This window comes from Salmo salar, chromosome 14, assembly GCF_965601325.2.
Source record: "Salmo salar chromosome 14, fSalSal1, whole genome shotgun sequence".
Taxonomy (NCBI): Eukaryota; Metazoa; Chordata; class Actinopteri; order Salmoniformes; family Salmonidae; genus Salmo; species Salmo salar.
The window spans coordinates 102272235-102282077 of record NC_138304.1 but is presented as its reverse complement, the minus strand read 5'-3'; the positions used below and the strand labels follow the sequence as shown (position 1 = coordinate 102282077).

The window sequence follows — 9843 nt, the reverse complement described above, 5'->3', positions numbered from 1 at the left end:
TAACCGGTGTCTGTATATAGCCTCGCTACTGTTATTTTTCACTGTCTTTTTACTGTTGTTTTATTTCTTTACTTACCTATTGTTCACCTAATACCTTTTTTGCACAATTGGTTAGAGCCCGTAAGTAAGCATTTCACTGTATGGTCTACTACACCTGTTGTATTCAGCATTTCACTGTGAGGTCTACTACACCTGTTGTATTCAGCATTTCACTGTGAGGTCTACTACACCTGTTGTATTCAGCATTTCACTGTGAGGTCTACTACACCTGTTGTATTCAGCATTTCACTGTAAGGTCTACTACACCTGTTGTATTCAGCATTTCACTGTGAGGTCTACTACACCTGTTGTATTCAGCATTTCACTGTGAGGTCTACTACACCTGTTGTATTCAGCATTTCACTGTGAGGTCTACTACACCTGTTGTATTCAGCATTTCACTGTGAGGTCTACTACACCTGTTGTATTCAGCATTTCACTGTGAGGTCTACTACACCTGTTGTATTCAGCATTTCACTGTGAGGTCTACTACACCTGTTGTATTCAGCATTTCACTGTGAGGTCTACTACACCTGTTGTATTCTGCATTTCACTGTAAGGTCTACTACACCTGTTGTATTCTGCATTTCACTGTGAGGTCTACTACACCTGTTGTATTCAGCATTTCACTGTAAGGTCTACTACACCTGTTGTATTCAGCATTTCACTGTAAGGTCTACACCTGTTGTATTCGGCGCACGTGACAAACTTTGATTTGATAGCTAGAGGCACTCTCCAACATCATTTGCAAACTAAGCATTTCTGTTTAGTAAGTCTGCCAGATCAGAGGCAGTAGAAATGACCAGGGATGTTCTCTGTTTAGTGAGTCCTCCAGATCAGAGGCAGTAGAAATGACCAGGGATGTTCTCTGTTTAGTGAGTCCTCCAGATCAGAGGCAGTAGAAATGACCAGGGATGTTCTCTGTTTAGTGAGTCCTCCAGATCAGAGGCAGTAGAAATGACCAGGGATGTTCTCTGTTTAGTGAGTTCTCCAGATCAGAGGCAGTAGAAATGACCAGGGATGTTCTCTTGATAAGTGTGTGAATTGGACAATTTTCCTGTCCAAATGTAACAAGTACTTTTGGGTATCAGGGAAAATGTATAATTTTCTTTGGCAATGTAGTGAAGTAAAAGTAGGCAAAAATATAAATAGTAAATTAACCCCAAAAAACTACTAAGTAAAAATAGTTTAAAGTACTACTTAAGTACTTTACACCACTGCTTACGCTTGCGTACGGCTGCACTGGGGTCGGATAAAAATTCTGTTTAGATTAAGACGCCGCGGAGCCGGCACGAGATACGACTCAGAAAACGTACCTCAACCCGGGGACGAAAACGTACCTCAGCCCAGGGACGAAAACGTACCTCAGCCCAGGGATAGTTACTGCGTTGTGCTCCGTGCCCGTTATCCTGTTACACCGAGAAGATTGAGCGACTGACTGCCTCTGATCTGGAGGACTCACTAAACAGAGAACATCCCTGGTTGTCCCTACTGCCTCTGATCTGGAGGACTCCCTAAACAGAGAACATCCCTGGTCGTCCCTACTGCCTCTGATCTGGAGGACTCACTAAACAGAGAACATCCCTGGTCGTCCCTACTGCCTCTGATCTGGAGGACTCACTAAACAGAGAACATCCCTGGTCATCTCTACTGCCTCTGATCTGGCAGGACTCACTAAACAGAGAACATCCCTGGTCATCTCTACTGCCTCTGATCTGGCAGACTCACTAAACAGAGAACATCCCTGGTCATCCCTACTGCCTCTGATCTGGAGGACTCACTAAACAGAGAACATCCCTGGTCATCCCTACTGCCTCTGATCTGGAGGACTCACTAAACAGAGAACATCCCTGGTCATCCCTACTGCCTCTGATCTGGAGGACTCACTAAACAGAGAACATCCCTGGTCGTCCCTACTGCCTCTGATCTGGAGGACTCACTAAACAGAGAACATCCCTGGTCATCCCTACTGCCTCTGGTCTGGAGGACTCACTAAACAGAGAACATCCCTGGTCGTCCCTACTGCAGAGGGAGACCTGATCTTCTCTGTTGCCATGTATGTAGAAACGAGACCTGTCACTCATAGGGCCGGGACCATACCAGTATTGCTGTTCTCGTTAGTGTCGTGGAAAGGAAAGGAAACGAAACACAAAGCGGATTCAACTTCTTTAGGAAAACAGTCCTAATGTTGGAAACAAACATTTGTGTTGTCACATGTATTTATTTTTTCCCCAAGCTATAGCGGACAATATTTTACATACATAACGTTTCTTAAAGGACCAAAGAGTTTGCTCTGCGTTGTGTTTTCATTTTTGCCTTGGAACAAATATTGAGATACTAGTATCGTCTCTCACCCACCATTTATTTAATTCCTAATTCACTCCATGTTTGTCAGACAGAATGAGGGATTGTCTAAATCTGACAACTGAATCTTAGTATGTGTCATTTTTGTTTAAAGGTAGCAAACGTGTGGTACTCTGTGAACGGGGAGCGACTCGGCACTTAACAATGGACATACTGGAGCTTTGTGGTGTGTGGATTGTGACTGTATCCTTTACATTAGGTCATCAAACAGTGCAATTTACCACTATATAATCTGTGTATGTTATATGTTCACGTCTGTTCATGTACAGTGCATTTGGAAAGTGTTTAAAGCCCTTCACTTTTTGTTACATTTTAAAATAAGGCTTTAACGTATTATAGTCTTCCCCCCCCCCATCAATCTACACACAATACCCCATAATGACATCACAATACCCCATAATGACATCACAATACCCCATAATGACAAACCAAAAACAGGTTTTTAGAACATTTTGCAAATGTATTAAAAATAAAAAAAAATGAAATATCACATTTACATAAGTATTCAGACCCTTTACTTTGTTGAAGCACCTTTGACAGCCTTGAGTCTTCTTGGGTATGATGCTACAAGCTTGGCACACCTGTTTGGGGTTTTAGGCTGGGTTTCTGTACAGCACTTAGTGACATCAGCTGATGTAAGAAGGGCTTAATCAATAAATGTGATATTTGAGGAGTTTCTCCCATTCTTCTCTGCAGATCCTCTCAAGCTCTGTCAGGTTGGATGGGGAGCGATGCTGCATAGCTATTTTCAGGTCTCTCCAGAGATGTTCGATCAGGTTCAAGTCCGGGCTCTGGCTGAGCCACTCAAGGACATTCAGAGGCTTGTCCCGAAGCCACTCCTGCGTTGTCTTGGCTGTGTGCTTAGGGTCGTTGTCCTGTTGGAAGGTGAACCTTCGCCCCCAGTCTGAGTTCCTGAGCGCTCTGGAGCAGGTTTTCATCAAGGATTTCTCTGTACTTTGCTCCGTTCATCTTTCCCTCAATCCTGACTAGTTTCCCAGTCCCTGCCGCTGAAAAACATCCCCACAGCACTATGCTGCCACCACCATGCTTCACCGTAGGGATGGTATTGGCCAGGTGATGAGTGGTGCCAGGTTTCCTCCAGATGTGACACTTGGCATTCAGGCAAAATAATTCAATATTGGTTTCATCAGACCAGAGAATCTTGTTTCTCATGGTCTGAGAGTCCTTTAGGTGCCTTTTTGGCAAACTCCAAGTGGGCTGTCATGTGCCTTTTACTGAGGAGTGTCTTCAGTCTGGCCACTCTACCATAAAGGCCTGATTGGTGGAGTGCTGCAGAGATGGTTGTCTGTCTGGAAGGTTCTCCTATCTCCACAGAGGAACTCTGGAATTCTGTCAGAGTGACCATCGGGTTCTTGGTCTCCTCCCTGACCAAGGCCCTTCTTCCATTTAACAATGATGGAGGCCACTGTGTTCTTGGGGGCCTTCAGTGCTGCAGACATTTTTTTTTAGGTACCCTTCCCCAGACCTGTGCTTCGACACAATCCTGTCTCGGAGCTCTACGGACAATTCCTTCAACCTCATGGCTTGGTTTTTGCTCTGACATGCACTGTCAACTGTGGGACCTTATATAGACAGGTGTGTGCCTTTCCAAATCATGTCCAATCAATTGAATTTACTTCAGGTGGACTCTAATAAAGTTGTAGAAACATCTCAAGGATGATCAATGGAAACAGGATGAACCTGAGCTCAATTTCGAGTCTGATAGCAAAGGGTCTGAATACTTATGTAAATAAGGTGTTTATTTTTTAATCATCCTGTTTAATCTTTGTCATTATGGGGTGTTATGTCTAGAATGAGGGGGAAAAACATTTGTTTAATCCGTTTTAGAATAAGGCTGTCCGTAAAAAAGTGGAACAAGTCAAGGGGTCTAAATGCACTGTATGTGATGTTTATATAGGTGTCATTGAGTGTTGGGGTTAGGTAATCTGGGGTTATGGTCCTGTTTTGGGGTTACGGGGGTAGGTAATCTGGGGTTACAGGGGGGTAGGTAATCTGGGGTTACGGGGGGTAGGTAATCTGGGGTTATGGTCCTGTTTTGGGGTTACAGGGGGTGGGTAATCTGGGGTTAAGGTTCTGTGTTGGGGTTACAGGGGGTGGATAATCTGGGGTTAAGGTCCTGTGTTGGGATTACAGGGGGTGGGTAATCTGGGGTTAAGGTCCTATGTTGGGGTTACAGGGGGTGGGTAATGTGGGGTTACAGGGGGTAGGTAATGTGGGGTTACAGGGGGTAGGTAATCTGGGGTTAAGGTCCTATGTTGGGGTTACAGGGGGTGGGTAATGTGGGGTTACAGGGGGTAGGTAATCTGGGGTTAAGGTCCTATGTTGGGGTTACAGGGGGTAGGTAATCTGGGGTTAAGGTCCTATGTTGGGGTTACAGGGGGTGGGTAATCTGGGGTTAAGGTCCTGCTTGCAACCCTAAGGTAGTTATGGGCAACATGAGTTTACGGGGGACAAGTGTAGTGTTGTCCTTAACCGTGCTCTCAGGGGACACCAAGAAGGTGCTGACAGGATCAGCAGACAACAGCTGTAGACTGTGAGACGGGTACGTGTGAGTGAGAAAACAAGATGGAGAAGCCGGATTTTAGTTACGTCTGTGTGTGTTTTTGTGTTTACTCGTATACGTGTGTTGAATGTGTGAGACTGAGGTTTAGTGAACAACTTCCTGGCGTGTGTGTGTGTAAGCGTGTAACTGTGTGTGGTATAATGCCCACTGTCCTCTCTCTCTCAGGTAAACAGCTAGCCATGTTGAACACCAGCTCGGCTGTGAGGACCTGTGGCTTTGACTTCAGTGACAACATCATCATGTTCTCTACAGACAAGCAGATGGGCTACCAGTGTTTCCTCAACTACTTCGACCTCCACGACCCCCAGCAGATCGGTAAGTAGTGTACACTTCTGATTAGTCTCTTTCACTCGTGGGTCTGTTACTGTATCCGACCATGTGTATCTCTCTGACATGCTGACCACACCAGACTCGATCAGGACACACAGGTTGAAATATCAAAACCAACTGTATTAATTTGGGGTTGACAGGTCGAAAAGCATTAAACATTTATGGCAATTTAACTAGCTAGTTTGCTGTTGCTAGCTAATTTGTCCTGGGATATAAACATTGGGTTGTTATTTTACCTGAAATGCACAAGGTCCTCTACTCTGACAATGAATCCACAGATAAAAAGGGTAAACTGGGAAGTTAGTTTCTAGTAATCTCTTCTTCTTCTGTGGACTTTATATGGTGGTTTGCCACCAACTTTAAGGTGCATTACCACCACCAACTGGAGTGTGGACCTCAGTTCATCTTTCAATCACTGACGTGGGTATATGCTCCTAAAAACCAATGAGGAGGAGAGGCATCCTTTCTCAATAGCAAGGCTATGCTCACTGAGTCGGCACATAGTCAAAGATTTCCTTAAGTTTGGTTCAGTCACAGTGGTCAGGTATTCTGCCACTGTGTACTCTCTTTTTAGGGCCAAATAGCATTCTAGTTTGATCTGAAAACCCAGCAGGCTCCGGACCTCGTGGGGTATGAGTTGAAAACCCCTGCCCTAGGCCCTTACCTTAACCGTATTGGTTTCACAACTGAAGGGACGGGAAAGAAAGAAACTGCTGTTTGCAGATGAAGGTGAAAGCAACCTTCCCTTCTAATGGGCTTTCTGGAGCGTCAGCTGTATTGTTTATGCCATTCCTTCAGATCAGAATGTATATATCTGGTTTCACAGCCATCAGTTGTCTGAGGATGTTTCTCCCCGTACCTCTCTCTCTCACGCCCTCTCTCCCTCTACCCATCCCCTCTCTCTCTCTCACGCCCTCTCTCCCTCTACCCATCCCCTCTCTCTCTCACGCCCTCTCTCCCTCTACCCATCCCCTCTCTCTCTCTCACGCCCTCTCTCCCTCTACCCATCCCCTCTCTCTCTCTCCGCCCTCTCTCCCTCTACCCATCCCCTCTCTCCCTCTACCCCTTTCAATTCAATGAGCTCAGTTTCCACCTCATTTTGTGGGCAGTGTGCACATAGTCTGCCTTCTCTTGAGAGCCAGGTCTGCCTACGGCAGCCTTTCTCATTAACAAGGCTATGATCACTGAGTCTGTACATAGTTAAAGATGTAGTTAACTTTGGTTCAGTCACAGTGGTCAGGTATTCTGCTACTGTGTACTCTCTGTTTAGGGACAAATATAATTATTTTTTTTGTAAATTCTTTCCAATGTGTCAAGTAATTATCTTTTTGTTTTCTCATCATTTGGTTGGGTCTAATTATGTTGCTGTCCTGGTGCTCTGTGGGGTCTGTTTGTGTTTGTGAACAGAGCCCCAGGACCAGCTTGTTAAGGGGACTCTTCTCCAGGTTCATCTCTCTGTAGGTGATGGCTTTGTTATGGAAGGTTTGGGAATCGCTTCCTTTTAGGTGGTTGTAGAATTTAACGGCTCTTTTCTGGATTTGATAATTAGCGGATATCAGCCTAATTCTGCTCTGCATGTGGAGACTCAATTTGGTGTTTGTCCCATTTTGTGAATTCTTGGTTGGTGAGCGGACCCCAGACCTCACAACCATAAAGGGCAATGGGTTCTATAACTGATTCAAGTATTTTAGCCAGATTCTAATTGGTATGTCGAATTTGATGTTCCTTTTGATGGAGTAGAAGACCCTTCTTGCCTTGTCTCTCAGATCGTTCACAGTTGTATGGAAGTTACCCGTGGTATGTATAGTTTTATGTGTGCTCTAGGGCAACGGTGTCTAGATGGAATTTGTGTTTGTGGTCCTGGGAACTGGACCTTTTTTTGGAACACCATTGTTGTTGTCTAACTGAGATTTACTGTCAGGGCCCAGGTCTGACAGAAACTGTGCAGAAGATCTAGGTGCTGCTGTAGGCACTCCTTGGTTGGGGACAGAAGCACCAGATCATCAGCAAACAGACATTTGACACCCTGACTCTCTCTCGCTGTCTGTGTCTGTGTAGAGGACAACCAGCCGTACCTGACGGTGCCCTGTGCTGAGTCTAAGATCACCAGTGCTGTTTGGGGGCCTCTGGGAGAGCTTGTTATCGCTGGTCACGAGAACGGGGAGATCAACCAGTTTAGCGCCAAGGTACACACCCCAGTTTATACACATTTCTGGAACACAGAAGGCAGATGAACTGTAGACTTAACACGTATCACGTGATAGTCTTGTCTTTGTCGTCACAGTCTGGAGAGGTGCTGAAGAAAGTGAAGGAACACAACAGATCGACATCCAGACCTCCGCTGATCTGACCATGGTCATCACAGCCTCTAAAGACTTCTCCTCTAAGGAATACACAGCCTCTAAAGACTGCTCCTAAGGTACGGACGGATGGATGCTCCAGCCTGGTCCCAGATCTGTTTTGTGCTCCTATTTACTCCATTACCGTCCTTGTCTTCTCACCCTCATTGCCAAACATGACATGTTATAACAGTGAGTGACAAGATCACACAGAGTGGCACTCAAGGTAGGGTACAGTTGGCTGACTATAACCCTCTCTGTCTGTCTATTTGTCTGTCTGTCTACCTCAGTTGTTTGACTCTACAACTCTAGATCACATCAAGTCCTTCAAGACAGAGAGACCTGTCAACTCTGCTGCCATCCCCCCCATCATGGACCACGTACGACGACACTCAGTCACTTTTGAGACCAGTGCATTCACAAAGTATTCAGACCCCTTGACTTTTTCCACTTTGTTACGTTGGTCTTATTTTAAAATAGATAATTATTTTTCCCTCCAATCTACAGACAATACAATGACAAATCGAAAATAGGTTTAGAAAATGTAGTATTTATAAAAACATACCTTATTTACATAAGTATTCAGACCCTTTAAATGGAGTAAGTTTGTAACCACCAAGACTCTTCCTAGAGCTGGCCGCCTAGCCAAACTGAGGAATCAGGGAGAAAGGCAACTAAGAACCCAATGGTCACTCTGACAGAGCTCCAGAGTTCCTCTGTGGAGATGGGAGAACCTTCCAGAAGGACAACCATCTCTGCAGCACTCCACCAGTCAGGCCTTTATGGTAGAGTGGCCAGACGGAAGCCACGCCTCAGTAAAAGGCACATAACTGACAAGTCAGGATCAAGGGGAAGATGAACGGAACAATGTACAGAGAGATCCTTGATGAAAACCTGCTCCAAACCGCTCAGGACCTCAAACTGGGGCAAAGGTTCATCTTCCGCCAAGACAACGCAGGAATGGCTTCGGGACAAGTCTCTGAATGTCCTTGAGTGGCCCAGCCAGACCCGAACATGATCGAACATCTCTGGAGAGACCTGAAAATATCTGTGTAGCGACGCTCCCCATCCGATCTGCAGAGAAGAATGCAAGAAACTCCCCAAATACAGGTGTGTCAAGCTTGTAGCGTCCTGCCCAAGAATACTCGAGGCTGTAATCAATGCTTCAACGAAGTACTGAGTAAAGGGTCTGAATACTTACGTAAACGTGATTTCAGTTTTGTATTTTTAATGAATTTGCAAAAATGTCAACCCGTTTTTGCTTAGTCATTATGGGGTATTGTGTGTAGATTGAGCAAAAAAAAAAAAAAAAATTTTAGAATAAGGCTGCAATGTAACAAAACATGGGAAAAGTCAAGGGGTTAGGGTTACCTGACCTTTAACCCCTGTGTGTGTAGGTGGTGATGGGAGGTCACCACCAGGATCGGCAAGTTCGAGGCAAGGTTCTTCCACGCAGCTTACGAAGAGGAGTTTGGCAGGGTCACTTCGGACCCGACGGCAAGAGGTAAGGTCCAAAAGGCACTAAATAATATAACTTTATTATCCATCCAAGTGTGAAGCAGGCTGCTGAATAGCTAGTTTTTCTGTGGTGACGGGTAAGACCCTTTTGGGGGGGGGGGGCGCAGAGGTTCTGGGTTGGAAACCTTGGTATGAGCTGAATCAGGAAGTGGTACTCGCTCAGCAAGCAGTGTGACTTCCATTACACAATGAAGTAGGGCCTTCCCTGTAGCTCAGTTGGTAGAGCATGGTGTTTGCAACGCCAGGATTGTGGGTTCGATTCCCACGGGGGGCCAGTACGAAAAAGAAAAAAAAGTATGTCGCTCTGGATAAGAGCGTCTGCTAAATGACCAAAAAATGTAAGTAGAGGAGTTGTCTTTTTAATACTTAATGATAATCTCTATGTGATGACCTCTTTCTCGTCTTTAGCTATTCCAGTGGAGGAGAAGACCCATCACTTTGACCCCGAGCTGGAGGCCAGCAGTGATGCATCCCTCCATCTTATCAGCTGATAACAGGGATACGATTCCAGAATTAAGTGGAAAGGAAGCCACGCAATAATTTGTTCTTCAACAAATAGCCCAACTGGAATGTTTGGCTGACGATATAGGAAGAGTTCACTTTTTTTTTCCTCACTATTCCAGAGTATTTAAACTGATTCTCCAAAATAAAAGGAAATTGAGCTGCTAC

The 9843-nt window shown here is 45.2% G+C and overlaps 1 pseudogene across 1 annotated transcript; it reads left to right on the top strand.

Moving 5' to 3' along the window:
* Positions 1-1008: 1008 nt before the first annotated feature.
* On the top strand, positions 1009-9842 carry LOC106570690 (eukaryotic translation initiation factor 3 subunit I-like; annotated as a pseudogene). Its single transcript, XR_014380468.1, has 5 exons — positions 1009-2586; positions 4909-4966; positions 5153-5302; positions 7376-7503; positions 7602-9842. The product of XR_014380468.1 is annotated as a eukaryotic translation initiation factor 3 subunit I-like (transcript).
* Position 9843: the final 1 nt, after the last annotated feature.